The 20,905-nt window shown below is 37.1% G+C and overlaps 1 protein-coding gene across 5 annotated transcripts in view; it reads right to left on the bottom strand.

Annotated features, from left to right (window-relative positions):
* PTPRM (protein tyrosine phosphatase receptor type M) overlaps window positions 1-20,905 on the bottom strand; it is a 699,551-nt gene that overhangs the window by 114,797 nt on the left and 563,849 nt on the right. The gene's annotated exons all lie outside the window — the stretch shown is intronic.

Here is a 20,905-nt window from a genome sequence, read left to right as displayed (position 1 = left end):
GCAGGCTGACATTCAGAGCTGGGTGTACATATACAATTTCTGCTCCTCTGAACATCTTTTCCATAGCGAACATTCATATTCTTCAGTTCTTGAGGTGTGATTATCACTGAATTCTGTCAAGCCACAGTTCATGCACCTTCTGTCTCAAGATTACATTCCTGTGATGTGTTGATAAAACAGACCCACTCAGAGAAGCAGACACACCCCACTGCCAAAGCCTTTAAGACACAGTGTCAAATGAAAGGAAATGTTGTTCACGGACTTACCATGGCCCTTAACCCACTCCTTGGCTAGGGCTTATTTTGTGATGATTTAGTGTGGGCAACCCAGCAGCTGGAATTAATTAAGAACTATATGGGGATGCTGAAGAGCCAGCAGCAATCTGCAGAGTCTTGGCAGTTAATTAAGGGTCAGAAAAAGGTCTTCCTGCTTTCTCCATCTCTGCCTGCTCTGCTGGGCCTCAGAGCTATGAAGTTTTGCTCATATGCCGACTTCATGCCTTTTCTATTTCACATTCCTAGCGGTAGAAGATGACCTCAAGAGAGATCATTATTGCATTGCCATCCTTTCAAAATGTTCATATTTAGATCATCCTTGACAGACGAGAATATTTTCCAAGATATATGACCTATGAAAAAGGGGATTTCACAACCTTCCTAAAGAGTTTACAAAACCATTTTGGAAAAAAAAAAAACCACATGAAAACGGTGCATGTTATCTACATAAATACATCTCTGAGTGGAACACCAGGTCAAGAAAAAGAGCGAACATTTCAATAGACAGGAGAGTTTGGGGCTAAGGAGGACATGCAGAGTTAGATATCGGCATCAATAACGAGTCTACTTCTTCCCTCCATCCCCCTCACGTCTGAGGGTGGTATTCAGAGTTAACAAGGATACTGTGTGGCATGGCCCCTTTCTTAATTTCAGCAGCTACATGTAATTTTGCACGTACCCAAGAACTTCAAGTGAACTTATAAGCAATTACATTTCCACTGAAATGTGTAATGTGATAGGGTCCTTCATTTATTTATTTTTTCATTTTGCCTCTGCTCTCACTGCCTACTGCAGCAATCCCTCAATCAGAAGTGAAGGTTGAGGTTTAATGACTTTATGTATAATTTAGTTTTCTGCAATATGCCTCTCCACTTTCTGTTTTGCATAAGCTTAGGAAAGTATGTCGGTTTATAAGATCTACAAGGACACCAAAGGTATTATTTCAGCTCTACCTTTTTATCCTACAACTTCTTTTATTAGAATTGTGCACTCAAGTTAAATTAGCTGCTGCAAAATATTACAAAAGTTCAACCCAGGAGATAGCGGATGCTTTTGCTTTTGCATTTCTCTCCAAATAAAATTTTTTAGGAAACTTTGGATGCTACATAAATATTATCTTTACAAGGAACATAGGCCTTTCTTTTTCATTATATCCATTATAGATTGATTCAGGAAGTTTCTTAGATTATACATGGGATATGTACCAAGAAGCAGATATAAGGGGTGGCCAAAAGAAGAGCTAAAGAAACAGTGTGCCACACATTCAGAATATCAAAAGAAAATATTATATACTAAGAAACCAAAATCCTACTGTGTAGACATGCTCATGTTTTTCCAAAGTTTTTTCTTTTTATCTTACTTTTCTTCTTCTGTGAAGTTACAGGCACATAAAATATATTGGCTTTTCAATTTAAACCATTGTTATCTGAAATATTTAAAGGCATCTATTGTGCTAGAAACAGAAAATATTTGAAAATATGTAGCTCTTCTAGTAGCAGACCTACAATGATCACTGGAATACTTTCCAGTTCACTTTGCCAAGAGAACTTCAAACACACAAAGACAAATATACACACAAATACATGCACAAAAAAACAACAAGCTTCTAAAAATCCTGATCACTTTAAACTTTGCTTTTCCTCTAGATGATTTTAATGAGATTCTGAAGTCTGTATAACTGGGGAATGACTTTTTAAAATATGTTTGTTTCTACATATTGAACATTGACAATTTCAGTCTCTCTTTTCCATGGCTCCTTTATTTGATCACACATACTGCATTATTACAAAAAAGTATTACAATGTTTTAAGTGCAATATGGCATCTCATTGGTGGCCAGCGCCAAAGGACAAAAACATTTTGTTCTCTTTAGCCTTATTTTGCCATGCCTCTCTAGTGCTAATTGGAACAAATCTATACTTAAGAATAACTCTCAACACTTTAAAATAAAGTGAAAATTGTACACACAAAACACATAAAACAAAGTCAGTTTACAAGATTAAAGTTCTTATATCAATGCCATATAACCATGTAGTCAATAAAGTTAATTTTCAACATTTCTACCATTTCTTTATGTTTTGGGAAGTCGTAACCTGTTATTTACAGTTAGGAGAAAGTTGCGAAGCTTTCTGGGTACCTGAAAAGAAACCATTTTCTAATCATCTCATTATCTTCATTCTTTCAGGTTTAACAGGCCCAAAGTATGGGAGAGATGGTGAGGAAGATTCTCTTTCCTTTTGTGCCCAGAAGGTGGCATGAGCCTGGAATCAGCTGTCTAGGATCAAATTCCAGCACTCCTCATAAGCTCTGTGACATGGGTAAGACACAGAATTCTCTAAGCCTCAGTTTCCTTATGTCTGTAGTGGGGAGGGTGTGGCAAGCTTCAAAGGAGATAAGGGAAGTGCTTAGCCTAGTCCCTGGCCTGTGGCTGATGCTCAACCAATGTTAGTTGCTATTATGAAAAAAAAAAAAGGTTGATTATTCTTGTATCATCACCATGAAGATACCCATCATCTGGTTCCAATAATTTCAAAACCATGAAATTATAATGATTGGTTGTTAAATGTCAGCATCACTGGCCTGTGTTGACATAAGACAGTTCTATAAAAAGTTGTCCTAAACAGGTAACCACTATGCCTATGAGGTTTCAAGCATAGTGGAGACCACACCAAAGAATAGAAAGCCTCATCCTCGGAGGAGACACAGTACAGTTGTAACACTCATGAAACAGAACAAATAGTATAGCAGTCTATAAATAGAGGCTAAATTATGCAGTGTGGATTCTCACATGCTGTAAAGGTTTGGAGAAAGCAGAGATAAGTGAGGGTGAATGGAGGAAGGCTTCACAAAGACAGAACTTGAACTGGTTCTCAAAGAACCAAGTAGAAGGACTTGGAAAGGGAGAAGGAGAGAAGAATGGGCTCCAAGAGGAGGCAAGTGATGCTTGAAACAAACAAAGAGGTGTGGAAGAGAGAAAGGGAGCAGATGATTTGATCTGAGCGAAAGATTTTTGTCACAGAACAAGAGGCTACAAGGGGACGTGAGATGGAGCTCACCAGTGGGGTTTGGAGGTGGGTCAGAACCACCCAGTGCTTTGGTTTCTAAACACAAGGGAGTAATTAAGATTTCAATGTGACTCAAAAAAGCAAAGCCTGGCAGTAGTATAACTGATTTGATCAGGGATGTTGGCTTGCGATCTCTGGCAGTGATCTAAGAATGGAGGAACCCAGTTCCGAAACAGTGAAAAGACCTATTTATATACTTATGTATACACAGAACATCATCCTCGCAACAATCCTGTGAAGGTGACATTGAACCATTTTTTTTAAACGAGGATTTGGGAGTTTTGAGAGGCACGTTGGAAGGGGCATCCATAGCTGAGTGTGCCCTTGTGTCAGATAGCACCACGAAATGCCTTTTGTGTTTTAAATGAATGTGTCTTGTTTTTGAAATCTTCATAGAAAAGCTGATTGAATGAGAGAGTTGGATGAGAAAGAGCCTGAACAGAAATAACAGGGGACTCCTTTAAAATATTTTGAGATTTTTAAGACTATCTGCCCCCATTCATACCTCATATAAACAAAAGAACAATTCCTTTACTTATCTGCTCTTATATTTGCTTTCCTGAAAGGTTCTGAACATAAGAGAGTCTCTTGGAACACTGAAGTCTTTACTTTTTCATTATTGGTCTCCTTATAAATCAAATGAACATATTTGAAGGAAGATGCTTTGATTTTTATTATCTATTTAATCATGATTTAAAAATCTTACACTAAGTTTTTGTGCAGTCACTTTCTTATAGCACCTACCAGTTGCAGTTGCAGAAGAAACATGATTTCTGCAATGACTGTGGGAAGAAGGATTATCACACATGTTCCATAAATTAAGGGGAAACCCTGCCGGTGATCCTTCAACATGTGATGCTGGAATGGTGTCCACTGTCAATCAAAATCCCAATGAGTGCTCCCTTAATTAATTATGTATACAAGCTCTTGACAATACCATTGCAAGAATGTTTCTGAGGACCGAGAGCTCTGAGTCTCACTCACCTAACTTTCCTTAATAGGGAGTTCTGGCACTTACAATGGTGAATAGGCTCTGTCCCTAAGGCTTGGAATGTCCAACGGTAGTACTTCTGAGGGTCCTTGTGGGTAAAGTGTTTATAGGTGTAATTATTTAACAAATGCTTAGAGAGATGCCATTCTGAAAAATGGTCTTCCAAGAGCAATGCCAGCACAATTCAAGCACTGATTAAATTGTTTTGACATAATTGCCAGTTCACAAGAATCATAACAGCCACTGCTCAAACAATTTTGGAGGGAAAACTATTGGAATGAGTCACATAGGAAAAACATTGGAAAAGCAATTACGAAGAATCATTTATTTATTTTATAGGAACAGTGATGTCACATATTGGCATTTTTTTAAAAAAGCATTAAAGTTTTCTGACCAATATAGTAATCATGGCTAGAACTCAAACACATAAATTTAAAATTTTATTTAGTGCAAAATAGATCGAATTCTATGTTGTACGTTCTGCAATCCACCCAATGCCCTTTAAAATGGTTAAGAGGTCAATAATATTAATGAAATCTATGCTCAGCTATAAACAAAAAATTGAACACATAAATTGGACATCAAGATCCAAACAAAGGATAAACCACTGAAGACTCCATGATTTACTCCCTATCAACAAAGCATGGAACAGCACAACAATGAGCAATACCATCCAGCTCCATCTACCAGTTCCACACCATGCTCCGAGCACAAGTGACATGGTTTCAAGCACCCTGGAAATGGGTCAGCTGCCACCCTGCTGCATAAGTGCTGCAGGACTTAAGAGAAAATATTACAGGACTGCACGCTGACAGAACTAACATTCAGAGGAATTTCAAAAGGGCAGAGGAAAATGGGCAAACTATATGAGGCTTCTCAGCAAAGTTATTTTCCATCAGTTTAAAACTGTTTATACAGCACCATTTTCTCCTTCTTTCTGCTCATCAGACTTACAGTACGTGTCGTATTGTTTCTAAATACAGGAAGCCTTGAATTGCAAGTACAACTTATCAAAGACCCATATATATCAACTATTACCATGATACCTGCTGATTCCCCACCAGCGAAGATGTTTTCACTGGTACAATCTTGTTTAAAAATTATATCTTTTAGACAGAGATCCAAAGGCTCAGCAGTGCCAGGAAGGGAAGAAATAGGAGTGGTGATGGGAGATGTGTGGCCTGCCTAAAGTCCAGGCTTCAGGGCAATGACAAGAGAGAGGAAGATGATTGAGGAGCCCTGGGAAGAATGAAAGAAGAAGTAACTGAACAGAGGGAGTGAAACATATAATCCCATTTTTCAAAACCATTGAAATTCATAGAGGAAAACGGAGGTGGCAAGGAACTCACACAAATGATCAAGACTTGAGAAACCCATGTAATAAAGGGAAATTAGATAGGAATGTTCACTCCACTTTACATGTATGTCCTATGTGGAAAGGTAAAGGGCAAAACTGGAGGGCAAAGACAGAGGTGAAGGGCCTGCTATCAGATGACAGAAATGCAGCAACTGGCTGCTGTAGAAAGCATCTCTGATTATTAAAGAATGGTGGCCAAGCATGACAACTTTCATCATTAATCAACAGCAAAGCATAGCAGAGGCCTGTGTTGCAAGGGAAGCATGGCCACCATTGTTATAAGCCTGCAACCCTGCAACCACTGGAATTATGTGACAACCAGGTTGAAAACATGGCTTTAGGATGTAAGAAAGAGATGCAGACATTGGTAGGTTCCTAATCACTCCTAGAGGAGAAAAAAGGCAAGTTCTTAAGGACAAGAAACCAAGACTTATTCATCTTTTGAATCCTAGGGCTCAGATGCTGCAAATCCCAGGAAATCTTTGTTATGAGGGAATCTCCTTATCATGAGGTATTTAGGAGGGAAAAAGATATTTATGTAAAGAAGGTTAAGCAATTACATTAATTGTAGATTTTTAAATATACATGCTAATATTTCTATAGTGACTGGTAAAAGAAAAGAGAGTATATAATTTCTAAATTAGAGGGGAAATATAATGAGAAACATAAAAATTCAATTAATTAAAAAACAAGTAAGAAAAGGTATGGTGGGGGGAGAAGCATAAGAAAAAGTGGAACAAACAACTTACGAAATATGACAATAAAAATAAATTCAAATATATCAGTAATCATAACAAATTAAAAATGTACTAAGTGGTAGAGTAGTAGAGTTTAAAGGTAAAAGCTGCAAGACTTGACAGAAATAATAAAATCCAGCTATATGCTATTAACAAGAGACACAATTAAGATAAAAGAGGTTGAAAATATATTATATTCAAGGAAAATACTAATTAGAAGAAAACTGGCATAGTTATATTAAAATTAGACAAAATACACTGAAAAGCTTAAATATCACTAAAGACAATGGTATTGCTGCCTAATGATGAACTGTTCAATTCACTTGTAAGAGCTGACAATTCTAAATTGTATTACCTTATAACTTAGTTTCTAAATATATGACCTCTTTTAAAAATTTAAAATGTTTTCTTCAATTATAGTTGACTTGCAATATTATTTTATATTACTTTCAGGTGTATAGCATAATGGTTAGACATTTATATAATTTATGAAGTGATCCTCCAGTCAGTCTATTACCTCCATGGCACTATACATTGTTATTACAATATTACTGACTATATTCCTTATGATGTACTTTATTCCCCCCATAACTATTTTGTAACTGCCAGTTTGTACTTCTTAATCCTTTCACCCTTTTCAATGTATCTCTTTCAGTAACCTATAAATAGTAGACAAAAATCTAGTGAGTATACAAATAATTTGAACAACAAAAAATTTTAAAAGCTTGTTCTAAAGAATATTGTTCAGACTATGTAAAATATTTTAAGAAAACTGACCATGTTTTCTTAAGGCTCTGAATAGTGTCCACAAATTTCAATGACTTTTCTCTAATCATAATTCAATTAAGTTAGAAGTCATTAATAAAATGACAACGAAAATTTTTCCATGACTGAGAAAACACTCATGCACTCACATGCTCTAGATAACCTATGGGTCAAAGAAGAAATTGTAACGAAAATTTAAAAATACTAATACTCAATGATAGTAGTACTCAAATGTTAGAGGAAAAATTAATAGTTTAAAATAAGTGCTTATACGAGAAAAAATAAAGATTAAATATTAATGTGTTTAGCACCTATTTAAGAATAGAATAAACTCACAGAAAGTAGGATAACAGAATAGAAGAAATTTTAAAAATGCAATATGAAAGATCAACAAAGTCAAAAATTTTTTCTTTGAAACAACTAATAAAACCAACAAACTACTGGCAAGAATATTCGAGATAAAAAGAATGATAGAAGGCACAAATAAGTGGTATTAATGATGATAAAAAAGGAATATGAATACAAATTAAAAAGATAATAACAAATAGATGCTTCAAACTAAAAAAATTAGTCAAAATGTACAAATTCCTATAAAAATATTAACTAAAAATTTAACTCAAGAAAAACTAGAAATCCAGAATAGTCCTGTAACTATTGAAAAAAATAGTAATTAAAAATTTTAACGTGAGGAAACTGCTAGATAGAGCTAGTTACAGGTTAGTTCTAAAGATAACTTGAATTGAACTCTTTTAAGAGAACAGAAAGAATACAAATGCTATCTCATTTTGAAAAGTAGATATAATTTTCATTCTAAAATGATAAAATGGAATATAAGAATAATTAAGTGGCTAGTCATGTATGAATATAGATGCAAAGTCATTATTAGTGAACAGCATTTAACAATGTCTAATATATATCATATCCAAGTTAAGTTTATCCCAGGAATGAAGGGTTGGTTCAATATTAGAATATTCATTATGTTAATTAACTCACCACATGAACATATTAAGAGAACTCGAATAATTATTTTATGTTACAATAAATGCTGAAAATCATTCTATCAAATTCAATGTCCATGGTACATAATATTAATAAACCAGGAATGGAAGGGAATTTCCATTCCTGGTTTATTAATATTATGTACCTGGTTTATTAATAATATTAATAAACCAGGAATGGAAGGGAATTTCCTTAATCTAATCACAACTAATTGCTAATCATTAAAAGTCTTTTATCTGAAAATCAGGAACAAAATGATAATGCTTGCCAACCTAAGTTTTAGTCAACAATGTACTAAAAGTTTTAGTCAGCTTCCTAAACAAGAAAAATGCATAAAGATTAAAAAGATACAAAACTGTCATGAGAATGACATGGTTTCTTCATAGAAGACTCAAGAATAACGTACAGACAATGACTGAAATAAAGACTGCTGCAAAAAGTTTCTAGAAAAGGAGTAATGTATAAAAGGCAATAGCATATATATGTGTATATATGTATATTCTATATACTTGCAATAAAAAGAAAATACTATTGCCATAACAAAAAGAGTATACAAAACTAAAAGATGTACAAGCTTTCATGGAGAATATTTCAAAACTTTATTGAAAAACATAAAAGAAGATCCAAATAAATGGAGGCAGAAACTATGAATGAATAGGAAGATCCAATACTGCCAAGAAGTTAATTCTCTCAAGCTTTATACACGGGTCCCATGCAGTTCTAAACAAAGTTATACAGAGTTTTTCATGAAGCCGACTGTATAAAATGTCCACATTTTCCATGAACAAGGTGCTTCTAAAATTATGGAAGGACCGTCAACACATTTTTAAAGAAGAGCAAGGCAGGCCATAGAAGAAGTCATTCAAGTCAGTAAGAGATATTAACGCCCTAGTTTAAAAAAAAAAAAAAAAAAAAGGATTCAAAGCACATGAACAATTCACAGAAGACCACTTTCCCATGGCCAGTAAACATATGGAGACATGTTTAATTTCAAATGGTACAATAATGAGATACTTTTTTTACCTATAAAAAAAAAACAAAACCAAATTTATGCTTATTTTCATGCTGGCATATTGAAGCAAGCACCCTTAAGGAGAGAGCTGATAGTGAGTGTGAGTTGATACAACTTTTCTGGAAAGCATATTGTCGCTATGCATAAAGAACCTTAAGCATTTGATACATTTAGAACCTGTAATTCCATCTGTTGAAATCTATCCATAGAAAATAATGAAGGCAAATCCAAAGAATTATTCATAGCAGTGTTCACAGCAAAGACATAGGAACCATTTGTGATATAATATTAAGTGGGAAAACAAGATATGAAACTATTTATATAAAAATTTTAATGCATTAAGATACTGGATGAAAACTTACTGAAAATTGATAGTAGCTGTATGGGTGATTTTTGTTATCATTTTTTAATTTGCATTTTATATAAAATTTCTAAATTTCTTTCAAAAATTATGTGTTGTTTTTAAAAGAAAACAATGAAATTGAGACTTGGAAACCTTTAAAAACATGTTTTGTTACTCTTTATCCTTATGACTGTTTTTCGTCATTAAAATAGAGAAACAATAAAATCGAGCATTCTGTTTAAGCAGATAAATTATGTTAATTGGATTTATAGTATATTCTCTTCATGTTTCAAGAAGTCAGCTTAAAATACACTGTTAGCAATCAGCCAAGTAAAATATTTTGGCCGTAAAAATTGGCGAGGAACTCAAATGCATAATTACTTAAAGCACATAAATACAATACATATAAAAACATATGCTGTGTATTTATAATCAACACTGAATACGTTATAATTATTCAGTATCTCTTGTATAATTTCCCTGAAGTAAACAGATAAAAGGCTTTCCATGTGTCCCTAAAGGGCAACCAGAGAAGAAAAAGGGAGTGAAGAAGTTTGTTAAATTTATAAGATATTGAATAATATGGGTGAATTCCATCATGGTCATAAAACTACATTTATTTCAGAAGATGCAATAAAAGAAACTAGAAAAGTCAGCATATTCTCTTTTTTTTTCAGTTATATGACAGGTCAAAAAATTATGGGCTCTGATTCAATATTATTTTGGTCTGAATAATACATGTGACAGTAAAGTGAATTTATACAATATAAAATGTGCAATAGATTAAGTAATTTGAAACTTTTAATCCATACGTTTCCTTGTTATTCATGATCCTTAAAAACTGGGACAGAGGGGATTAGAGATGCAATGAAACTATAATTGTAAATACATTTCAGACATTGTGAGGACTTCACACAAAAATGTATTAGTAGCATTACCATATCCCCTCAACTCAGAGTTTTCAGTGTTTTGGTGATGGAGTTGGGGTTAGAAGTGAGGATGGGGAGGGGTTGAAATGGGGGAAGACAGAGGAGGAAAAGATAAGAAGGGCACATCAGGGTAGAAACCACCACATGTAGAAATGTTGAATAAACTCAAAACTGGCAAGAGGAAGCCAGAGAACTGCCTGTGGATCCTAAGTGATGGCACTCTACACTGTGATGACCACCAGGCTATGGTTCTCAGGTAGCTAGTCAGTGTCTCCTACTGGAAAACATCCCATCCATGGAAACAGATCAATCAAACAGGAAGTCTGGCATCACCGAAGTGACAGTACTACTACTATCAGAGACATTTAGTAGGCACTTGGTCGTCACAACTGATTGAGTTATTTCGATTTGTTCAAGGGCCCAGTGTTAGGGTCTCAGCAGAAATTCTTCAGTGACATGACAGGTCAAAGACTTGGGACCCAAGTCTTCTGATTCCTAATCTACTGTCTTTTCTACTATACAACATTATCGTTTGGAAAAAATAATTGACCTTTCAACTGGTTATTTTTTGTATCATTTATTCAAGCTTAAAGGTGTTATCTTGGTTCTGTCTGGAGGTCAGAGATCCAGTTAATATGATCCAGGAACAGAAGATATCATTTTATCATGGATAAAAAAGATCTAGGTAACATAAAAGTCACTGTCATGTTGTATCGTCTCATTGAATAAAGATTCAACATCTTCCAGAGAGAATCTTTTAGAAAACCTTAGCTTTCACACACAACTCAAATTTATACATTTTTCTCCCTCCTTTCTCCCTCTGTCCTTCTACTAGGTTGGATGACAGTAATAATCCAGGGATGTGGTATATAGAATCTATGCTCCCAAGAGCTGTAGCTTGATTTTAGCTGATCCTGTCCTGGTGAGTTTCAAGGAGCCAGGTTGGCGGATAACTGCAGAATGATTTTCCTGCATCTCTCAACAATGAAAAACTGGAATAGGAGAGGAGCAATGTCGGAGTGACCTCGCTCTCGTAGCTGGGACACTGAGTGGGGTTAATGGGCAGCATCTCGGGCTGCTGGGATGTTAAAATACACCAGAGTTGGCGCTGTCAATGGGGCTCCCAGAGCTGGATGGGTCTTCTGCCAACGAACAGAACACTTCAAAGCAAACAGAATTGCACAGAGGAAAAACAACACTCCTGCTGTGAAACCACAAGTCAAATCAATAAAACATAAGGTTAACTTCCTTAGGTCTATATCTCTGTGGTGTTGCGGGAGGAAGTGACATGGCGTAGTGGGAAGAACATGGACTTTTAGGGTCCACGTATTTAATAGAATAAATCCTACCATTCCATAGCAGTATGGTTTTGGGCAAGTTACTTAAATTCTGAATCATTTCCTCATCTGTAAAATGGGTATGATAATAATGTAACGGCCTTGTAGTTAGAAATCTGTGTTTGTGTGTGCGTGTGTGTGCGTGTGTGTGTGTCTTTGTACAGTGCTGACACATTAGGTGTTAGACAAAGGCAGGTACCATCGACATCGTCATCAAAATTCTAGGAGCCAAGCAAGCAAGACTATGAAAAACTTTTTCCTGAAAACCTTGCTCCCCACATTTGTGATAGCAAATTACCTTCATAAGCTTTGAAACTGTGTGATGATATATAGTTTCTCTCTTGGAATAGTCATGTTATGAAATGCATTGAAGTGTTACCTAAATAATTCTCTATTATTTCTATTAGGGATTACATAAAAAATGTAAAGCAAAAATGGATTATAAATATTTATCCTAAAAATTTTAAACATATGGTTGGCATTCAATAAGTAAGATGATCAGATGGAACCACACCTAGTTTTACTATTTTTAAAGGTTCAATACCTGTTCAAGTTGGTCAGCAGTTTTTTCTGCTTGGATGCCACTAATGCACTTGATTCTACCTGATGATCTCTATCTTTCTAAGCATGTATTCTTAAATAGTTTTATCTGTATTTAATTTCATTTCCATTTCTGGAAGTGTCTGTGTTTAAATACATAGAAATCAATTTAGCAAATATAAAGTAACTTAACAGTGTATGTCAAATATCTATTGACTCAATCAGTATATAGCCTACTATATTATCAATTAATTTACCGCCTACTGTATTATCAATATAGTCTACTGTATTATGAATTGATATATTATTCACTGTATATCAATTAATATGTTGCCTACTCTGTTACTTAAACCCAGACCTATAAGACTGTAAAGGGAATGGTTGTTTCTGATTGGGAAAACAGAGAAAGCTTCAGGAGGAGAAGGGACATGGCAAGTGAAGAAGGAGCTAGAAGTCACCCTAGGCAGAGCCACAACATGAAGCACGACTCGGAGATACAAAGGTGCTTGGAGTGTGAGAGATGGTGAGTAACTTAGAAGAGCTAGACCATAAGGCTAGACCATAAGGTGGAAAGTAACTGTGGTCAGAATTAAGGCCCGAAATACAGGCAGAGGTCATGTTGTGGAGGGCCGAGTATGCCACACTAAGGAGTTTCTTAGTTTTGGAAAGAATCCACAGCAGATTTTTAAGCATCAGTCAAATGTGATAACATCTATATTTTACAAAGAAGACTGATTTGCAGAGCGGAGGACAGACTTGAAGGGGGAGACTAAATGTTGAGAGATAAGTTAGGAGACTCTTACAAATGGTGCAGGCAAGAGATGAGAGCCAGGTGAGTGAAATCTGAGAGGCAGGGATGGAGCAGAAAATAATGGAAAAGAAAGTAGTTAGGACTTGTGACCTACTGACGTAGAGGTGAGGAAGAAGCAGGAGACAATGACAAAATGACAACTGTGCCTTAACTCACTACATCAAGTTAGTGGGAGGTGACACCATCCAAGTGACACCAGATACTCATGAGGTCAGTAAGTGCTAGGACATCGGCGCATTTACAGTCCCTTCTAGGCCAGGTCCTGTGACTAATGGTATCTGACACTAAAAGCATGTTAACAAGTAGGAAAAGTGCTTAATGCTCCACAGGGTAGAAAAAAATTCTAATAACCAGCTTCAAAATAAAAACTAGAAGTGCCTCAGACCAATTGGAAAATGTCTGCTGCTATGAACTATCATCAGAGGGAGGACGAAGAGTCATAGGAAATAATAATTTTTAATCAAATTTTCTAAAGTTTGAGCTTATACATGTTATTATGAGGGGCATGGGCAAAAGGAAACTGGATTGAAAAAAAATCGGCTCACGCCTAAGAGGTCCTGAAAGCTGGCAGTACACAACGGAGCATGCGACAAATAAAAGAGACACTTTTATATTTGTAGTTTAGAAATATAAACCAAGTATTCACGGTAAAATCAACCCTCACTATTGCACTATTTAAAAACATGCAGAAACTTTTATCTACTAAGAAAGTACCATAAACACATACACTTGACTTGTCCCAAATAGCTTGAAGCAACCTCAAAATTTTAGATAGGAGTTTTTATCATTTTCTTATGGACCTGGCTCAGTATCACCATAATAATTATAGGAAAAATCATGTCAAAACTCACTTGGCTGTTATAGCCATTGGAGGCGCAGCTGTTGTGATTCTTAATGCATTTACAGCACTTGCCAATGCTCCCCCCAACTCCCCATCCTTAGCTTTCAATGGTTTTGTTTTGTTTGTTTTGTATCCTGTGGGATAGAAAATAACCTGCATTGATTGTGGCAATGATTGACTCAGCTGGTGCCTGAGAATATGAAATGGGAACTGAAAAGCACATCTGAAAAGTGTGTGGGCTGGAGGTGAGCGGGAAGGGGGTGCCTCCACCTCGGATTGCTCAGAAGCACAGAACCAGCTGTGTCAGGCAATGGTTCTATCAGCTAAGTAACACAAAATATCTTTTATTCCACCTGCCCTGCTTCTGTTTTTAAAACTCAACAAAAGAACCGATGTGCTCTGCTCTTAAAACTTTTCTAGAATGTGCAATTCTTCTCTGCCAACTAACCTCCCACAGGGGAGAGACAAGGCATCCAGGTACCTCAGCCCATCTAAGGATCTGGCCTGTCTTCCCAGCTAAGGGCCTGTGCCACCTAAGGGCATCTAAATGGAGAATTGTAACTGTAACCTCCACAGAGAGAAGGTGAAGCCAGGGAGTGGAGTGAGGAGAGAGAGAGAGAGAGAGAGAGAGAGAGAGAGAGAGAGAGAGAGAGAGAGAGACACAAAGTGTTTTGGGTGTCTTTGGCTTCCCCGAAATGGGAGTCAAGTAAATAAAAAACGGATTTTGGAGGGCAGGTGAGACGTTTTAATAATTCCTTCTTAACTTGTCACCAACTTGTCAAATATATAGTAGTCCCCCCTCTTACCAATGGTTTTGTTTTCTGTGGTTTCAGTTACCTGCGGTCCACTATGGTCTGAAAATACTAAATGGAAAATTACAGAAATAAACAAGTCATTCTGACTAGTGTGATGCAATCATGCACATTCCTGCTCTGTCCCGCCCAGGGCGTGAATCACCCCTTTGTCCAGCATCTCCCTGCTGTACACGCTCCGTGCCTTTTAGCCCACTTAGTGGCTGTCTCGGTTATCAGATTATCACACTATCTCAGGTTCATAGTGCTTGTGTTCAAGTAACTCTTATTTTACTTAATAATGGCCCCAAAGCCATTCATATAATTTTTATTACAGTGTATTGTTATAATTATTCTATTTTATTATTAGTTATTATCATTGATCCATTACTGTCCCTAATTAAACTTTATCATAGGTATGTATGTATAGGAAAAAACATAGTATATATAGGTTTCGGGATTATCCATGGCATCAGGCATCCACCTGGGGGTCTTGGAATGTAACCCCCATGGATAAGGGGGAACTTCTGTAGAAAAAGGCATCAAATATAATGTGCTTTCACTGAACAAAATCAGCCATTTTACTTAGAAAATGGGGAGGGATGATTGGGGAAGTTATATAACCCATATATTTAAAAAAAAAAGATCAACAAGGAACTGTAAGGAGATAGACGTGTTTAAAGAAAATCCAGATTCCTTAGAAAAAACGTATAGTTATACTTAAGCCTGAGATTTTGCCACAATGTCTTCAATTTCCCAGTTTAAATTGAGCTGAAAAACAATCTCCGTGTTCAGTTATAAAATTAATCGCCAGTGTTTGTAGTGTTTGTACCCTGGAGAAACACACAGGATAAAGTAGGTGGGGTAAGGATAATGCTTTTCTAAATATATTTAGATATTTGCACTGTATTTAGATATACATATATATATATATATTTTGAAGGGTAGGCTGCCAAGAGTTACTTAGGTTTATAAGTTTCAGCTCTAGTTATTTGAAAATAAATTTTTGTGCCCCAGAGCAGTAGTATTAGCTAATTAAATAGTGCCATTTGTATTTCTCAGGATGCCCTATCTGGGAATAGTTTTAAATTGCTGTCTTTCTTTTATCCTAATTTCACAATGATAGCAAAACATATTTTTTTCAGAATCACATGACCGTTTTCCCACTTAAAGTTATTGCCTTTCTGCTCGGATCCCCAAAGAGACACAGGATCAGTTAAAAAAAAGGATCAAAGAAGGCCTTCTGGGGACTAGAGACAGGGAGAAGAAACTCACCCTCCAACCCTGCAGGGCCACTGGGGAGGTAGGACCCCCCCCCTCCTGTCTCACCAGCTACAGCGATGTGCAGTAGCTTAGAGCACTAACGCAGCAGGAACGGTGAGGACTGACAGGCCCTGTCCGTTCAGTGCACAGCTGCATGTGGTGCCACGACCAAGCTCCCTCTTTGACTCCAGGTGGTAAAGGCCCAGCAATCTGCAGGGGCAGTGGGGCTCAATCCTACACTGTTCTCCTTGAGTGCAGCTGACTCTTTTGTTTATTTTTGGTAAACCCACTTATATTCTCCAAGGGGTTAGCAACAGACTGCTCTTTGCTTGCTGGGAAAAAGAACCAACTTTGTTTTCGCAGCAAAGTAAACAAACTTGCCCTATCCGCTTGGTCTTTCTCCAGAGATCCCTGATCCACTCTCCACTGACAACATGCCATCTTCTGTTCAATTCAGCGTGTTTACCTTTGTATCATGATTCATGTCTGAGTTTCTTTTGAATTGAATTATGGCATTTCCCTGGTGAGATATGCCATATGACGATCTCGTTAACACAAATCAAATACAAAATTTGCACTGAGTGCTGCTCAGTCTCATGCCTACTACATGTTTTCCCTTTTGTTTGGACACACTTCTCTCGTCTGCTTGAGTGGTAATGAATCTTCCCAGGGTTTAGGCCAATTTTCAGACATTTCTGTCTTGGAAAAGATAAAGATAAAGATGATTTGGTAGGAACACTGTCAACAGAGAAAAAGCCACTATTTCAGAACTACTTTACAATCGAGATGGCTGGTTTTTCCAATACACACAGATTGAAGAAAACCAGAAAGACCGACTGCATCATGATGCTGAGTCACAGTGGCAATTGGAGGCTTTCTCGACATTCACCCCCAGATGCACATCAGCGCTGAAGCAGTCCACCGCTTCAGCAAGTGTCAAAGCCAAGCATTCACAGCATTTTTTGAGCAGGGACAGAGCAATGCAGTTCATGTTGTATTTTTTCAGTAATATATTTTCCCCCTCCCCTTTACTTTTTTGGGTGTTAATTATTGTCCTTCAATCAATTCCTGTGTGCCTTGTACAAACAGTGTTTCGAAATTAAGCTGTTTGTACGAAATAGATCTCCATCCAAGTATAGGAATAAGACTCTTGTTATCTGAGTGTTTCTTCTCTTCCCGCAATTTCCAGAATGACATCCAAGCTTTTCTGTCGGACACATGGGGTCCTTCATAATTGGAGCCCTGTTCTCATCCACCAGCCCCACCTAGGATTCATGCCAATTTCCCAGTGCACCCCATTCTCTTGCTTTTGTGTCTACCCGTGATCTGCCCTCTTTCATCTTCTCCCAGTCAACTCCCATTCATCTTTCAAGGAAAAAGTCATCCTTGCCTGTCTTGCACCCTAGGCTAGCTTGCCCCCCCCCTGCCTCCCCCCCCTGCAACCCCGTGCCCCGTGGCCTTCAAAGCACATCTGCAAATCTCTCTTGTGGGGTTTAATCCATTGCGACCACTACAAGGCTGCTTCCTCCGGCAGAGGGAGCTTTTCGAGGAGGGCATATGGTCTCTGTGTCCCCAGCATCAGCTCCATGATTCACAGCACATGCTTAGTATTTTCTGGTGAATTTATAATTGCAACTTGTTAAATTAAATTCACCAAATCCTACCTTGCCACCAGTGGATTTTTTTAAAAAGAGCATTCTCTGGTCTATAGTTGTACCATTCCTTAAGACTTTCCTAACTTAGATATTTTAGCAATTAAAGATGATAGCATATATTTAAAAATACTTATTTTCTCAATTCTCAAACTTTATCCACAGAATCAAACCCACCTATTTATTTAAATTACTTTTTAATGGGAGCTTTTGATGATATATGATACATAGTAAGGGAATTACCTAGTCCTGTAGCTGAAGCAAAAATGTACTGAGCCCTTTCCAGAAAGTGACTGGTTTATTTTAATATATCAGTCCTGAACACAAGAAGAGGTGACAGAGATGTACTGAAACCACGCAATATGACAGTTTCCACATAAAGAACATGGTGTGAATTTCTGTTCTTAGATCTTATTATTACTTAGTATTTTTCTCTTTTACTAGCTAACACGTCAACTGAATGAATGTCAGATACAATTCCAACACTTATGATGCCTTAAATGGGTTAATCTTCATACAACCATATGAGGTTGATACTATAGTTATACCATTTTATAGCTGAGAAAACGGAGGCCCAAAGAGGTTAGGTGAGTTGCTCAAGTTCACTTAGCCAGTGGTAGGAAGCAGAGCTGAGTTGGAATACAGGCAGTCTGGCGCCAGAACCTGCATCCCCACCATGGCTGTCAGTATTCGCTCTGCAAGACCCACACTATGCCAGGCAGCCACAACACTCCCGATTCTCGGTGGAGTTAAAGGCAAGGGTGGGTACTTCACAACGCAATTCAGAAAAGTACCTTTGGTTAGGGTACTAAAAGCCAAAAGAACTTAAAAAAAATAACTGCTCGAGGATTTTCCAGGTTCAACTAGAATAAAGATTCCCCGGGGTTAGAGAATGTAGAGCAGAGTAAACAAAGCCTGGGACCTTTCATTGCTCTTAATTCCCATCAGCCTGGTTGTGCCACCAGAAAAAATGTGGGCTTGTAATTCAGTGACATACGCAGACAAAGATGGGGAAGATGGGGTTTCAGGCTTGAGGCGAGACACTTCTTATCAGGCGTCCCTTTCTCTTGGCAGTCACTGCACAGGTTTGTTTACCCGTGTTCCAGCATCACTCCTCATGTCTCATTTACTGTCCCATCTGTTCCACTATGGTCCTCTTGCCAGCATCAGCACCCTGCCCCCCAGGAGTGTTGGAGGCACTTAATAATCTGAGAATTATTAACTGATAGGATTATTCCTAACAAATTTCCATTTATTATTTCTCCCAATAGCACCTTTCTACTTGTTCCTTCTCTCTTCTCTAGTATATATTCTTTTTCATTGTTTTCCCTTCTTCTTCTTCTTTTAAATTGATAATGATTTTGGTGTTTAAAAATATTTACTTTCCCCTCCCTGCCAGCTTTATCGAGATATAATTGATATATAAATTTTTTAAGCAGTCCTCTCTGATCCACTAACTAGAATCAGAAAGAGTATTTTGAAATATAATTAATACAACATTTTATTTCAAAATATAACAACTCAATGAATCATCCATTTTAACATGCTTAAAATTAGTATAAACTATTTCAGTTCACACTTATAAATCATATTTGATTAGGAAATATTTTTTTGTATACTCTCAAATACCTATCATCTATAGTGTTACAGGAAGTGCCAAGGCAGGTATTTTTAAATAGTCCATGAAAAATTTGAATCAGGTTATTTTATGAATCATTATTTGAGCCCATAACTAATCTCTTTGACATTAATATCTTTAATAAACATTTGAGCAATATCTGCATTCAGAATATTGGATAGAATGGAGACATCACCTCTGTTCATTAGGCTTATATTTTCTCAATAACCTAATTTTGTGTTTCATAAGATATTAATGCTTTCAGAAGTCTTACTCTTAATCCTATTAATTTCTAAGCTAGCCTTTAAAAGTGCATGAGGAAATACTCAAAGGCAGTCAATTTCACTGAATTATAAGTTAAATCGCTAAAGGTAAATCTAAGAATTTCAGGGTTGCTAAAATACAGAACTTCATCTGAAGATGTTTCTGGACTTAGATCAAACCCTTGGGGCCTGGTCTGAGTTAGTTTTCTTGGCTTTGCAGTCTTCTGAACTGAGGCTATTGGCAACCTATGAGGATGCACATGTCAGCAAAGTGTGTCTGTCTATTCGTTTGTGTTGGACAAAATACCTGGTCTTAAAAGAAGACTAGCCATCGCAGCAGCATGGCCAATAAGCTTGAGAAATGAAGCTAAACCCAAGGCAACACAGCATCTGGGACATCGAATTAAGTATCATGAGTGTTCCCCCAAGAGGAGAAAGAAGCAAAGTTGAAACTCGTAGGATATAGAGATGGTAGAAACTCATTTCAAAAATACTCATTCCGACAAGATGTTTTCCAACTGTGAACTAGTCAGATAGATACAGGACCAGAAACACATTCTAAGATTAAAAAAACTATATATCGACCTAATCCTATTTTTATTTTAAGCATGTTCCTTTATCTTTACCAATGACTGTGAACTAATTTTAATAAGGTAAAAAGAGAAATCCTTCCCTTACTTGTACACCCAAATGATAGTGGGCTTCTGTGAAGCAGACCTCTTCAAATCAATTCATTCTTTTCAGTTCTTGAATGACTTTCCAACAGAATTTGCTAATGACAGAGGCTGTGAAAGGGGTGAGCTCTACATTTTGTATAGTGTAAGAGAATATCATTGCTCCTGGAAATGCCCCTGAAATCTGTCTGCACTAGATCCCAGGATGGCGACATGCTTTCTGGGCTAGCAGGACAATAACAACTGACACTAGCCAGTCCCTCTAATCTCTACCACATGACATTGCTGGTTGGTCTATAATAGTTTTAAGTGGACAGTTTCTTCCTGAGATAGCTACTACAAAATTATTTGGAATTAACATCACAGTTAATTACAGGAAAAGTCAACAGAGTGATCGAGAATGGGGAAGAGAGCCTGGTAGGCCTCTGTTCATTGCATTATTTGTGCAGAATAAGGGAAAAGGTGAAGCGGTCCTCCTTCTTCCATGTAACATATGTTCGCTTCCTAGTAATACATCTCACTGCCAGGGAGAAATGGATCCCTGGCTGAAATACCCGGTCCCCTTCTGGCAGTGCCCGGGGCCCCACCTGCTGGGTGAGTAAGTCGGGAGCCCAGGCCTGGCCATCACACCCAGGAAGGCTGA

The sequence above is a fragment of the Pteropus medius genome, unplaced genomic scaffold, assembly GCF_902729225.1.
Source record: "Pteropus medius unplaced genomic scaffold, Ma_sr-lr_union100, whole genome shotgun sequence".
Taxonomy (NCBI): domain Eukaryota; kingdom Metazoa; phylum Chordata; class Mammalia; order Chiroptera; family Pteropodidae; genus Pteropus; species Pteropus medius.
This window is presented reverse-complemented; position numbering and strand designations above follow the sequence as displayed.